The sequence below is a fragment of the Cupressus sempervirens genome, chromosome 8 (assembly GCF_028749045.1).
Source record: "Cupressus sempervirens isolate cs-2001-9-10 chromosome 8, ASM2874904v1, whole genome shotgun sequence".
Lineage (NCBI taxonomy): Eukaryota > Viridiplantae > Streptophyta > Pinopsida > Cupressales > Cupressaceae > Cupressus > Cupressus sempervirens.
The window spans coordinates 173,339,833-173,355,908 of NC_143125.1; positions in this window are offsets into that span (position 1 = coordinate 173,339,833).

The window sequence follows — 16,076 nt, forward strand, 5'->3', positions numbered from 1 at the left end:
TTGGCTTTGGCTATTTAACAAATTAAATTAGCAATCAGTACTCCATTACAATCCCTAGGACCATCTCAAAAGTTGTCCTCAGTTAGGACAGTCAAGAATTTATAACAACCTTTGGAGGATAACCCCTTCTATATTATTGTGGAAAATCTAGAAAGAAAGAAATAATAGAATCTTCATGAATGAGTAACTATCTATTCCTTCCTTTTCAAATAAAGTAGAGGCTGGTATCATAGGAAACATCAACAATAATCTTAGAATCTCGATGAAAGAAGAAGTATATTTCTCTAAATGGGATGCAAAAATGAATAAAAATTGGAGCAATCTTATCAACCCTCCCATGATCTACTCTAAAGCTAATAATTTGGTTAGAGATAATTGTGAATGGAGTCCTCCACCTATTAGATGGATTAAGTTAAATTTTGATGGTGCATCAAGAGGTAATCCTGGTAATGTAGGCTTAGGATGCATCATTCATACTACTAATCAAGAAGGGTTAGCCAAACAAGCTAAATTAATAGTGAAGGTTACGAATAATGTTGCAAAAATGGAGGCTTTAATTGAAGGTCTCCAATTGAGCATGGATTTGTGAATTAAGAAATTAATCATTGAGGGGGATTCTCAAATCATTCTTAATGCAATCAAAAAATGAGGAACCCCTAATTGGCAGCTCAACTCCAAATTAGAATAGGTTCTAGAATTAATAGATAAATTAGAGGATGTCTGAATTCAATAGATATTTAGGGAAGGGAATAAAGAAGTTGATTCTCTAGCAAATGCAAGGGCAGGTGGAAAAGAAATATTCATTAAAAAGGAACTAAGTAATCCTAGCTAATTAAGAAGCAAACACACTTACAAAATTTTTAGAATTGAAGGAAGTATTAATAATATAAATAAAATAAAATATTAGATCAAAGAAAGTATAATTGATCATCAATTTAATGGTACATGTTAGAAAGAATTACTTATGATATTAGTATTAATAAAATAAAAAGAAGTAATCTACAAGGCAATCTATGTTAAGTAAGAAATGAAATATGATCTATTATAATATTTCAAGGTAGACAATAGATTTATTTGCATTTTTGCTCCAACAAAAATCTTGGCCAAGTGTTTCTATTCTTCCAAGGTCTTCACTCAATACATTTACATTTTTAACTAGCACCAAGGAATGGAAAGTGGCTAACTAACATTCAAAATTTTGTATTTATTGCTCTCTTTGAGCAAGACTATTTGTAACTTTATTATTTAATATAATGGAGGGCTTTGGCCTTCTATCAATCAAAATAATAATAATTTAATTTTTAAAAAATATATAAATCTAAAAGTTAAATTATATTTTATAAAATTAAAATAAACATGCAACTAGTATTCTCACATTCCTTTAATCTCGCAAATCATGAAAGCGTAATATACTAAGTTTTTTATCTTTAATATATTTCTTTTCACATACATGTATAAGTTTAGTTACAACATGCTTTCCTCACAAATAATCTTTTGTTTTTCCAATAAACTTTGCAACTAAATTATTTTAGATATAAGAAAAATATTTATCTTTATTTAGAAAATTCATGATAACCACATAGTTCTAATGGAAAATTTAAAGTTGAAATCCTAGCTATTCAATTTGTTGTTTTCTTCCAATATTCTACGATTGGATTTTCCCTATATAAGAAAGGGTTAAAAGAATACAATCATAATGATTTTCTAAAATTTTCTACAATTTTTCTTCAGTTAAGTTTTCTTGATCAACAAGTTTTCATTTTCAAAATCTACAAGATAATTCTTTATCCAAAAATTGATACAATAAATTAATAAGCATTATGCAAGCACCCAACAAGACACGGAGTAGACTCATCTTTCAATAAAACTCTACAATGGATTTTCAAACCCTATCTTAAAATAATAGTTGAATATGAGACAATTTGTAAATGTGTGAAAATCCAAAACTGTCTGAAAGTTTCAACAATTATTTTGCTCCAACTCTAAATTTTGTTCACCAAAACCTATGTGTGAAATAATGGACTGAAAAACCTCTAATATAGAGCCCTAACTCCCTTTAGGGTTTCTATTTCTAAAAGTCCTTAAATATAATCATTTAATTTAATTAATCTTTTAATGCATATTTAAGTCACTTTTTATTTAAATAAACTCTTAAATTTTATTTTCCTACTTTATCATTTGATGCAAGCACGTTAAAAATAATTATTTATTATTTTAATCAATAAAGATAATTATAGTTCATTATTTAAATGCAAGTTATAGTTTTAATCAATATTAATTAAATATTCACACTAAAATAATATTTAATACTTAATATTTAAATTCTTTTTATTTAGTTTTCTAATTTAGAAGTTCAAATTAAATCTTTTAAATTAGCCATGTATTAAAATAATTGATTCAAATTAAATATCATCTTATTTTAATATTTTTCATTTTTTAATTCAATAAAATTCAATAATTTTAATAATAATGATTAATCCAAAAATCATAAATAAGCATTTTACCAAGCAAATCACAAAGTCAACCCACATAAAATGCATAAGGAAAATCACCCAAAGCAAAAATGAAACCACATACACATAGAAAGACTCACTGATTTAATAGTGTAGACTATCAGTTACGAGTCCTCCTCGTGGGACAAGTATTTAGGCTAAGGCTAAGATTAGATATAATCATTATCTTCTCATTCTTACCATTAAGTTATTGTGATAGGTCACACTCATCCTGGCAAATTAGGGAAGTCAATACCTAGTACCTGCAACCTACATAAAAGATGAGCATGTACACACACACACACACACACACACACACACACACACATCTAAGATAAATAGACAATGGTGAGGAGTGGTACATCATGTAGATCCTAACTAGCGGGTGACTATGACTCCCTTTCTCAACCACATCAAACATGTCAAACAGAAAAGTAAAACTGATACACACACTATATACATGCAAGTATGGGGTAAGAATCATAATAAATCATGAGTCAAATCATTGAATGCTTAGATATAGAATTGCATTACTATGAATATGAAATAATCATTGTTTGAATACTTATCAAATGACATCACATGTGAGAGAAATCACATTTACTAACTCAGAATCATTAAAGCATCATTAATGCACAAATAATCATAATCATTAATCAACATGTGAAATATAAAAAACTAAGTAATCATCTCTAATATGTATGTATGTATGTATGTATATGAAATCCAAGTCATGAAATAATGCCACATAGTTGTAAATCAAATATCCCTGAAACTAACAAATGCATGAAATAGGCCTAAAGGAGTTTAACAATCAAAACATAAAAATAACCTACACATGAACATTATGGTTACAAACTATAAATATGACTTTTCAAATTAACAAAGATGTAAAAGAGTTAAAATATATAGAGCACAATAATATTACATTATTAAAACATAACTATAAAAATTATTGTTGATTTTAATTTTAATCTTATATTTTCAACAAGAAGAAATAATTTTCAAACATGAAAAGTAAAATCTAACTGATACTAATCATAACCCGAACCTAATTGAACCTTTATATTATCTCTAGCCTTAACCTTTGAAGCTTTGTTTTAAACTAAAAATAATAACTGAACTCAATTAATCTTATCTAATATTATGATATGAGATATATATATAAATTAGAACATTTCATGTCCATGTTTCTATTGAGGCAATTCAATTTCAAGCCCCAACAACAATTACTCTACAAAATAATTTACCTTTCAAAAGTAAATATTTCATTTAATGAAATCAAGAATTCCTATAATTCAACTTTTAGTAATTTTATAATATAAATATACATTTATCATTACATAAATTTAAAATATTTACAAGAGAATTATATTTTTCAAAGAAAATATGTCTTTAGTTTCTACATTCGAATTTGGGTTTGGATTCTTGGTGCATCAAAAACCTTCATATAAAATGCTATAAAGTTGTTAAGAAATTTAGAATTAATGAAATTTTTTGAGGTTGGAAGACAATGGTTTTTATATTCTAAAATATAGTTAATTGTTTGTAAGAAAATCAAATGAACAAATGAATTTCATTGAAATTTGGTATAGATTTGCTATGATAGTGGTTATAATGACTTGTAAATTTGTAAAGAAGTCTTAGAATCATTGGATAAATGCTTTGGAATTTGTGAATTCTTGAATGTTTCCTCATTGTAAAATTGATTACAATTAAGAATTAACTTTGTGAACCATTTCAATGAATTTATAAACACATTTTGATTATATTGCCTCATTCTGATCTACATAATTAATTTAACATAAATTATGTCTGTTCCACTCTTTTCACTTTGGGACAATATAAGTCAGTTGTATATATTTCTATTGGCATAATTATTGCACCTCTTTTTGGTGCAAATGCTATTGTATTCTATTTTCACATTCCAATACAAAAAAATTAACTTTCCATTATTTGAGAATGTATTTCATTTTATATATAACCACCTATGGGATACGATAAAGATAAAGCATGAGGTAAGGATAGATTTTTTTTTCATTAATCTAACATATAAATATGAATATTTGGTATGTACGGGCTACGAGATGATCCACACCTACCCTTCTAAGGAGCTAGCCTCCTCTACCTCAACTAGACTGTCATCTTCTTCTTGCACCACTCGGAAACACTCAAAGAGATATTAGTAGGTTAGTGTCCAATAATTCATAATAAAACATTAACTCATAACTCATAATTCAATTTAATTTCACATATTAAATAAATAATTTTAAAATGGCCAATATAATAAGAAGTAACATGAATATCATAGATCATAACATCTATATCATATCCCATATAATCATCCATTAGAGATAAATTAAAAACATTTCACAAATTTATTTAACTAAGGCCATATAATCATCCAAAATAAAATGAACTATAGTCAACAACCAACGACCAAGTTGAATAGTCATAGAAATATGCTAGAAAATAGGTTTACCAAACAGTGAGTTATCAGAGGTTGAATTTTTTATATATACAATTACATCTACAAAATAGAAACAAATTCCTCTCATTTTGTATTTAGATGGATTTTCATTTCATGTTTAGGAGGTAGGTAAAATAATTTGGAGGATAGGCATTTTTTTCTTGTTGAATAGTTCTTGTTTTATTTTCCAAGATAATCTCTTTGTATACTTTGCCAGTTTTGCATTTCTAGATTTCTCTACACTTTTGAGACATTTTTTAAAATAGTTCGTGTGCCTTCTAATTCTCTTAGACACGTACATTTGATAAAACACTTTATCTATAATTTCCTCTAACCTTTGAGAAAAAAAAAATCTTCAATTTGAATGTAAATATGTAAATAACCAATCCTATAGAAAATTTGCCAAATCAAACAAAAATGCTAAAAGTGTGGAAAATCAATGCCACATCATACAATGTTGAGATAAATAAATAAATAAGTCAATCATCTATGTATTTTAAAAGTAATCAAGGTTAACAAGCTATTAACTCGAAGTACAACTCATAATACAATGTTGTTCGTAATTGAGATTTCAATAAGTTCAAAATTAATACATCATAAAAATGAAGTCGCTGCTATGATGAAAGAATAATTACATCATGTGAACCATGGTGCTGATTTATAAAGAATATTGTAGTGCCTGCCCTCATTCACATCTTTTTCTGGACATTGTTGTTATCATTATCAGACTATGTTAGACTACTTTTATGTTGATGGATTAGTAGTATTGTTTTGAGACTATCAGACATTATGTTATGGATTTAGTTGATATATGATGAGAACATTTAGACTTTACATTCCATGTATGCATGATGATCATTACATTGCTTTCAGTTATTGTTGATGATTAATTAGATGGTTTATTATCTCATGTGCTTTATTATGGATACTTACCCCATATTTGTATGTGTATGGTGTGCGTGTTTGCTCATATTGTATGGCATTTTTGATGTGGTTAAGGAAGGGAGTCGTAGTCACCTGCTTAGTCAGGATCTACATGATGCACCACTTCTTGCCATTGCCTAGTTAGCTTAGTATTGTATATATTGTATGTACATGCATAGTTTTTTTGCAGGTTGCAGGTACCAACTATCGACTTTCCTGAATTGCTAAGATGAGCATACCCTATTACACTATCTCAATGATAAGAGAAGGGAGATAAATTCTCAAGTCCAAATCCCAAACACTTAAACTATTTGTCCTAGTGAGGTAGGACAAGTATGTGGATATTTTACCCACTGAATGTGTTAGATGACATATTTCATGCTTTTTAACCCTTTAGACTGATTTTGTGTGAATTGTTCTATGATGGGTTTTTATATTTTATCTTGGAGGTCTATGGTGAATTTTCTATTAATTAAGTATTAATAAATAGATTTAATTAATAAATTAATTATTTGGAGAAAATTACTATAATATTATGATCTTTGATATTTTGATTATAATTAATTATAGGTGAATTAATTGAGGAAAAAGAATTAAATAAAAGAAAATTAGAAATTTAAATTTATAATAATTATAAAATAATAATAAAGTAATAAATAAATAATAATAATAAAAGTTATAAAAATTAAAATGAAATTTATAAAAATTTAAATAGGGTTATATAAAAATTAAATAAGAGTTATAAGCTTGCCTAGGAGTTAACGCACCTTTTCATTTCTCATATGTCAACAACACGGGGGTTAGTGCATCAATTAAGCACATGGTGTCTACAACCTTATGACTCATCTAGAAGATTGGAAAAGACACATGCTTAGTTGGTGACACCTTCTAACTATTTCTAAAAACATTCTAGATGTTTCCTGAGAGCTCTTTATATTCAGGCATTCCTAGAAGCTTAGATATAGCGTTTGGAGAGTGTTTTGGAGCATTGGAGGACTTGGGAACTTGGAGAAGGGAGGAGCTTGCTCTGCAGGTTTTTTGAGGAAGAGCGAATTAGCATCAAAATTCAGGTAGATTCTTGTGATTTTACTTATGCTATTTTTGTATCTTGTACTTCTTGTCTTCTTCGTGTTTTCCATATGTCTTATTAGAATTTACCTATTTTTGTTGTATGCATTCTCAATATGGGTAGTTAAAATTGATTATATGCATAGATCTGAAGAGAACATGGGGCTAGGGTTTAAATTGTAGCCAAACCCATTAGATGATTTATTGAATAAATTTTGAGATCAAATAGTTTATAGAAAAATTCTGAAAATTGAGACCTTTAAATAAACTGTGTATATGCTCATTATAAAATATACATGTATATATTTTTGAATCTACATACTTATATATATATATTTATTTATATTTATATATATATTATATATATCTATATATATGCTGTGATACTTGATTAAAATTTTGCGAATACATATATAAATACACACACACACACACACACACACACACACACACACACACACACACACACACACATATATATTGAATAATCGCATTTCATAAATCGCAGTGGTAAACTTTATTAAAATTTTGAATCACAAATTGTATCAATGGGGAAACATTTTATTAAAAAAAAATGTTATAAAATAAAATAAAATTGCAAATCATACTGGGCATGTATGGTACCCATACCCCCGCAGGTTGCAGAGGCCTACCGTTGCAGGACTATGACGACAGGGGTACACAGTACCCATTGTTAGCGTAGTGCCTGCAGCCGCAGGCACTGCGTACCGCAGCGGGGGGGGGGGGGTTATTGTTATATATGTTTTGTTTAATATGGACATTGGGGATGGCAATCAATATTGATAATTCAATTTTTATATTTCATTTTTATAAAATGATATTATTGTATATTATAATATATGTATATTTTGTATATATATATATATACATATATGTGTGTGTGTGTGTGTGTGTGTGTAAGTATATGTATATTAGTTATAAATAATTATTTTATTTAAAATGATTTGTATAGATGGACCATTCTGTAAAAGATAAATGATTTAAAAATATGAATAATAATTTATCAATTATTATTAAAATGAAGAGGTATTAATAATTAACTTAATTAAACTTAGTTTAATTAAGGTTAATTACTAGAACATGTTATAAATCAAAGTTTTGAAATATGCAAATTTTGTTGATAATATTGGATTTATTGGGAATTTCATTTTTCAAAAAATGTTTATATAAACAAAATATTATTAGACCAACTAGAAAATTGAGTCTAATGGTTTTGGGGAGAAACTTTTATCTATCAAACAAATACATGGGTTAGGTAAAATGTGCAATTTCTCCACTTGATGTCTAGATTGGAAAACATAAACTGAAACCTTCACATTTAAATTCAAGTATGTAATTTTAGCAAAACCAAAACATGTGGTTGCATTGTGTTTTTCTTTATGCTATTGTTTTGGGTTTTGGGTTGACTAGTGTTGACCAGTTATAGGGCATCTACCAGAGGCTTGGGGGCTATGTGATTGTGATGTCATGATGATGTCTTATTTTTTATCTTTATAAACTCAACCATGGTTATGTGATGGAATGCTCTATGTAATGTTTGTAATTATTGACTGTTATAGTTGAGATTCTTATGTATGAGACACTTGACCCAATCATTTTTGAGTCATTGATCAGTTATCCTTGGGATATTTTCTAGTCACCATGATGGGACTGAAATGTTGATTTATGATGTCATGTTGTGACATGTTTTGACTCAACCATTTTGGAGTCTTCGATCAGTATGATTTGAGATATATTTTGGTTATTGAGAACCAATGGATACTTTTGATTATCAGTGATGCTTCAGTTGCCAATAGAGAGTTGTTGTGGTCATGATTTTCTATGGATGCTTGCTCATGGAGATTTGATGCTTTTATTCATATTTGATGTTCTTGTTATGGCTTATCTTTTATGATTTTGAGATTTATGATTCCATGAGCTTAGGGTAGGTTATCTTCTTCTAGTGTTGGGAAGTGGCTTACAATGGGGGCCGGGGCCCTAAGAGGCTGCCAGGGTAACTCATTGTAAGTTGTTTAATAAGTGGAAACATTCACACCTAATACTAACTGAATGAACCTAAAAGGATAATTTTTTTGTTCTCGCCCATGGCTCAAGTTCTTGTAAAGACTAGGATGGGAGTAGAGAAAACACATGGTTGCGACCTTGCATTCCATAGTATGCCTTGTCAGTATGAGAGGATACTAGTGGCCGCATGAGGATCAGTATATGGACCCATGGAGTTTAGCTAATTGCCAAGGTAACTTGTACATGATATATGTGATGACACTTTCCCGCTTGAATAGTAGGTTCCTACATGTCTTGTGTGCCTCTAGGAATTAGATGTTGGTTTTTTGTGTTTGGAACCTTTGAGTAGTATACTTTTAGGATTCCTGGACTTATAAAAATTTATGATATGTGTTTTGCATAGCCTGTTTGGGACTTGAGATTATCTTCTTAGCACGGTGGGAGTCGACCACTTAGGTACCATGTGGTCGGGTGGTAGTGTTTTTCCACTCTTATCATTTGAGATTCATTAAGACATCATGGCTGATGCATCCTTCATGATGGTGGATATGTATTCTTTCACTGATGATTAGTATATGTTAGATGATGTTATCTTATGCTTTTATTTGCATGTTAGATTATTTTTTGCATCTGATGTAGTATATGTTAGGAGTGACATTCCTTCTATGCTAATACCGATTATCTCTTCAGTGATTTGGAATGTTACGCACGGAGGGATGGCTAGGACCCATGATGGTCTAATGATGCTATTTACGGTTGGGAGGAACCACACACTTAGTTTATTATGTTTGATCTTTATGATAGATGTATATATCTTCTATGATGATGTATCATGTGATTATCCTTACTTTGATGTATCATGGTTTAGAATAGGATGATGTACCTTATTTCACATATGTATATTGTTTTAAGATTTTCATACCCTGTGACATGTATAGTAGATGATTGAACATTTAGAAATGTAATGTATAAACATTGGACTTATCATTATTATTTCATGTGTATTCAATAATGTTAGTTGATTTAGATGTAATTCAATGTTAAGGGATCCTTAAAGAATGTAATATGTTGTGTATGTTATATTTACTTTTAGATGGACATTGCTATTGCTTCCGTTATTGTGTATAAGTTATTTGTGGTATTTACTTTTATGTTTTTTTTATAAAAAAAATGCTACCAAACTTAGTGAAATTTTAGGTTAATTCTTTGGATCTCTTGGTGGGGCATTACATTTGGTATCAGAGCCCGAGTTTCCACATTGGGAGCTCTAGGTATTTTGGAACAACTAGAAACATTAAACTATTAAGTGTATCTTTTCGAACTTGAAAACTAGGTGAACTAAAATAGAACATGAAACTGTTACTTGAATATTTTTCATACTTCAACACTTAGTTTTCAAACGAAAATTGAACTTAGTCTATTGCAAACATGTGTCTTTTGATTGTAATAGTACTTTGTATTGTTGTAGAATGGTATCTGGGACTAGGTCTTTTGTTAGAGGTCGTGGTGTGAGGCCTTGCCCCAACCCTTCGTAGCTACACTATTATTTTGATACTCACAACTCGAGATGTTGAGACATTATCTAATGCTTAGAACATATTATATTATTTCATGCTATGTGATGTTACTTCCAGATATTTGATGTTCATCATTTAAGGTTTTAGGTATATGTATGTTGATGAATTAAGTAAAATGTAGGATTAGCACATTGATTTTGGAATCTTTATGGCTAAGAATTAAGTAGGATGAAAGAAACCCTGATTGATGTATGTTTCAATTTATGTGAATTTCTGATACATATGTGTGTGTGTGTGTGTGTGTCTGTATAGATATATATATGTATGTATAGATATATATATATATATATGTATGTATGTATGTATGTATGTATGTATGTGTACATTTGATTTTACAAGACTACTGATGTGTGCAATGAGTGTGTAGATATTTTAGCTGAGAAAATTGACGGAGGAACAGAACTGATCTCTATGTGCTAATTTTGGAAATCTTGTTGTTCATAATTAAATTGAGATGTATGTATGTATCCTTATGTGATCAGTAAATGTTAATGTTTGTAGCTATGTTCTTTTAGTGTCGCTTAACACTCGTGAATTGTTTATGTGCTTTAGCGTGCTGATTAGGGTTAGCTATGTAACCTCTGGACCTAAGTCGGATTAAGTTAATGTGTTTTTTTGCTAATTTGGTTCTTAATCGAGTTTAGTCATCCTTAATCGGGTTTAGTGCTTAATTTGCATTTTAGAGTTGTTAGTTGGCCCTATTTAATTCCTATTTTTTGTTTGGCTCTAAACCTATTCCTAAGGCTTTAAATTATGAAATATTTATACCCAAGGGGTATGGGTATTGGTTGGGGGTCTTTTCCAACCCCTAAGCCCCTTTTATTAACTTTTGAGATCACTCAAAAAGTCTCTTTTTGCCTTTGTGCAAAAATTGACTATGGCTACCATGAGTTTCATCACCCCACCTCCACTTAGTGTTTAACCATAGTGTGGGTTGAGTTAGGAGTTTCTAGAATTGTAAGTGGGTGGGAGAAGTTATTGATCCTTTTGATGGTTGAGTTTGAGGCTTATTTAGAGGCCCTTCTTGGAGTAGTTTAGGTTGTTATCCAATCTCTACATTTAGAGAGGAGTCTTGGAAGATTGAAGCAAGGAAGGAAAAAGCTCTACCCAAACTTGTTCATTTTTCCATTACCTCTTTGTGTAGGTAGGAATTCTCATCTCCCTTGTTCAGATTTTCATGTTTGTTTCATGCTTATGCTACCCTGTTGTTGTTTGAATGCTTGTATGTTTGTGGGTATGTTGGGAAGATTTGAAAACCATATTTTTTGAATGTTTTCTTTTCATGTTTATGTTTGAATTTTGAGGTTTTCTTGTATGGGTGTTTTGGTATTACTCACCCTTGGATAGGGTAGAAGTGGCCAATTTTGGGAAAGGTCCTTTTAGTTGGACTCCAACAGTGTAGAGTCTCTTGTCAGGATGAGAAGAGGGAGAGAGGGTAGGGTGTTATGGGCCCCTACCTATCAGCACAAACCATGTATGAGTTCTGGCATGTAAGAATGGAAGAACGAAAGTTCTTGGTTTATAGCCCCGATTGGGCACCTGGTTTGGTGTTGTGTCTGACATCTCCTATTGGAAAAATTCACCTTTCCCTAGTTTTGATTCATTGTGAATTCTATTGTGAAAACCTTCTATGAATATGCATGGTTGAATTATTTTTTGGTCATGCTTTTTGTCACCTGATCTGATTCTATTCCCTCCATGGTTCTAGAAATGTGTTGCAGAAGTTGTTATGAATCCATTGATGGGGGTCATTAAGAAAATTCAATTAAATTTTTGTAATTTGGGATTGAAATCCTATGTAACTGTGTCTTTCAAAACTATGTTGTAATGGCAACGAACCCAGGTTTTCTTCCTGGATCTTTCCTGGCTGAGCCTTTGAATCAGGTTTGCCAACAAAAATGGTGTTTGAGTATAATGTTTTATCATTTGATTCAATCGTAACTTTAAATTAGATGGATGTACATCAGAAATAAGATGTTATGATGATGGATGTCATGCCCAAAAGTAAGGGTCAAAAAAAACACACAACAAAATTTTATTGAACTAATTAAGATGATAGGGTCGACAAATACTCATAGGATTATCTAAGATTAAATAAGATCACATGGTAAAAAAAGTTTTAAGGGTTTAACTCTAATAGAACTAATCATGAACAATTGTTACAACCTTAAGGATGGTTTAATTAACTAGGCCCTTACTACTAAATGAACAACTTGAATGTCGTTACAACTTTAATCAATTTCTCTAGGCTTAGTGTTATTAATTAACTTCTACCATCTTCATTCTAATTACGTTTAAAAACTTTAATTCCAAATCTAAGTTAACCTTAAAATTTTCCAGCATACTTATCACCATCTAATTAATTAATTTAATTATTTGCTATTAAAATTTATGGCTAGTACAATTTCAAATGAATCTATACGTTACTAAACCTTGTTCAAACTTTATTAAAATTTAAAGTCCAATATTGAAATGTCAATCATTACAATTAACTAACTCATAAATAGTATCGAACTAGTTATAAACATTAAGCCTATTTTAATTCAAATGTCCTAATATCAACTTAAAATTTTAAATTCAAACTTATAATAACCTACATTTAAATTTCTATTTCATACTAACTTCCTTATAACATTATGGTTAATGCTCAACTATCAACCTAACCATATATGCATAACACAAAGGATCTTAAATTAGCCAAGCTCAATATAAAACAAGAGACAATTTAAATTCTTCCAAATCTCATAAATTAATTATAATATAATTAATAAATTAGTAAGATTCTAATCTAAGCTAACGGTAGAATCCATCCACGAATTAATGATACCAACTACTAATCGTATTTTACATTTAAGGTGAAACTTTCAAAAAATTATCAAATGACTAACGTTAATTTCTACTAACTCAATTTAAACAATTCTAATACTAATTAAATTATAACTAAATCTAAACTATCTTAACTTAAATCAATTAAATACTACCTAAAACAACTAACTTAAAATTAAACCCAAATGATAAACAACATTCAAAATTAAATCTAAAACTAACTTAAATCTAATATACTCTAACTACACATAATATACTAACTAACCATCAATTACATACTAACTTAAACTATCTACATGCTAATTTGACAATATAAACTACTAACTAAATATTAACCCATTTACTAACCATTATTGACAACTATACCACAAACAAAAAATATATAAAATTAACTACTACCTAAAACCTACCAACTAACAGCTACACTACACGTCCCAATAAATTTTTTTTAAAAACTATGCTAAATCCCTTAGATTGACGCTCCATACATGGCCCCACTTTCCAAGGGAGAGAACGCTGCCCGAGGTCTACATGTTGCAAACCTATATCGTCCTTCTGCCTTGCGTGAGTGGTGTTCACGCTTGGATCATGTGCAGTGGAGTAAAGTGCAGGGTGGGGTAAGTGTTAATCCCCATAAACTCACAACTTTTTTTCTTTTTTTTAACCCTTTTGCTGATAGGGCAGGGCGTTAGTGGTGAAGTACTCATGCTGACAGGTTGTTGGATGAAATCCATGCCTATCTTTGGAAGGTGATAATAACAAATTAGGAGATGGGAAAATTTTTGGAAACCCTTGCAAAGTTAAATTTCACTCTTCCTCAAGTGACATGTCAAAGAAACACGAGGCCCAAGATGGACCTTCACGTATGATTAGAATTTATTGTCTATCTTAAATTTCAACTTGCCAACATTGATTCAAGCCCATGTGCTAACTCAAATTTTGGGTGGTGCGAATGGGTTATGTTTGTTTGTCGAGACAAGCCTTTAATGCATAAAGTTTTTTTGTTGAGGGCTACAACAAGATGTGCATTTAGATGTTATAATTTTAAATTTATTTAACTTATATTCCTCTTAAGAATTTAGCAATGATTTAGTGTGAAGTTAAAAAGGGAATAATTCAGAGAATATTCTCTGTGACAAGGGGACTTAAAATTTCTTCCATACATTTTCCAGAGAGGTTTTTTTGACCTGGAGATGCACATTTTAGTTGGAAGCCAATTTTGGCTAAGTGTTGGCATAATTTCTTTGCTGTATATTTCTTGTTTAATAGTTCATCTTACATCAAAGGTATATGAGCCTCTTATTTTGAATCCAAGTAGATGCATAATTCATTAATCACATTGGTTTTGTCAATTGTAGAATTTAACAAGGTGTGAGATAAATTTGTTGTCTAAAATTTAGGATTGTTCATGTCCTCACAATACCTAAAACATCGAATTAGAGCTTCAGTATATCTAATTTGCATCTCAATAACATAATTGGAACTTGATAGTTTATAATTCAATGACATTATATATATCAATCCATCTCTCACAACATAAGCAAAATTTGGAACCCTTGAGAACATTGCAAGTATAATTTTCATAATCTTCTTTATTTTCTCTATTATTCATCCTGGTTCAAGGCTCCATCGGGAAAGAACCAGTAAGAAAACTTGATGCCTTTGCTAGTACATCAAAATCAATTACATCTTACAAATTATTACAATTCAATGAGATTTATTCAAGGATTCCACAAGAGAACTTTTATCAAATGTCTATATTGCATCAAGGGGAAACATGAAAGAGACAAGAAATAACATGGAGATAACAACACAAGGAGATAAGAAAATTAAACATGCATTCCCACCCAGTTGCACAATAGGTCCAACAATGAACCAATATAGGGGAAAGGTGGATTTTCTCAATAGGAGAAGTCAAACACCATACCTTCACTTAGCCCTTTCGGGGCTTAAAAATTCAAGAATTTCCATTCTTTCACAAGGCCCTTTCGGGGTTATATCCACAAGGATTTTTTTATTCTCTTCCACATTCAAGAATTCTCAATAACAACAAGGTATGGGATGACAAGTAGGGGCCCATACACCCTACCCTTTTTGCCTCCTCTCTCCATGAGAGGAGACTCTACACTATTGAGGTCCAACCAATGCCCTTTCCCCAAGCATGGCCACTTCTTCCCTATCCAAGGGTGAGTGTTGCCAAAAACATCCCCATGAAAATCTCTCAAAACAATCAACACACCAAGAAGGCATATGAATAACATCAAAAGAAAACAAGATAAAATCCCTCCCAATCCACCCCAACACACAACAAGAATGCAACATTACATAATGTCTCCAACATGACTCAAGAAAGATTCAAAACATGGACACACATAAAGAACCATTCATGGATTGAAGATCTCCTACCTTCATAAAAAGTTATGGCAATGGTGGTTTGAGAAGAGCTTCCCTTTTCTTCCTTCAATCTTCAAAACTTCCTCCAAAACTAGAGGATTGGGTGACAAAACTAACCTCCTCCAAAAATTCCTCTAAGTATGGTCCTTAACTCCACTAAGCTTCAAGTAACTCAAGATGGAGCTTTGGTTTCACTAACCCAAGTAAAGAGCAACCCATTTTCGAAATTAGCCTATAATAGGGTTTTTAAGAGACCCTAAGAGTCAACCTAGGAGGCTAAAGGGTTGGAAAGTACCCCCA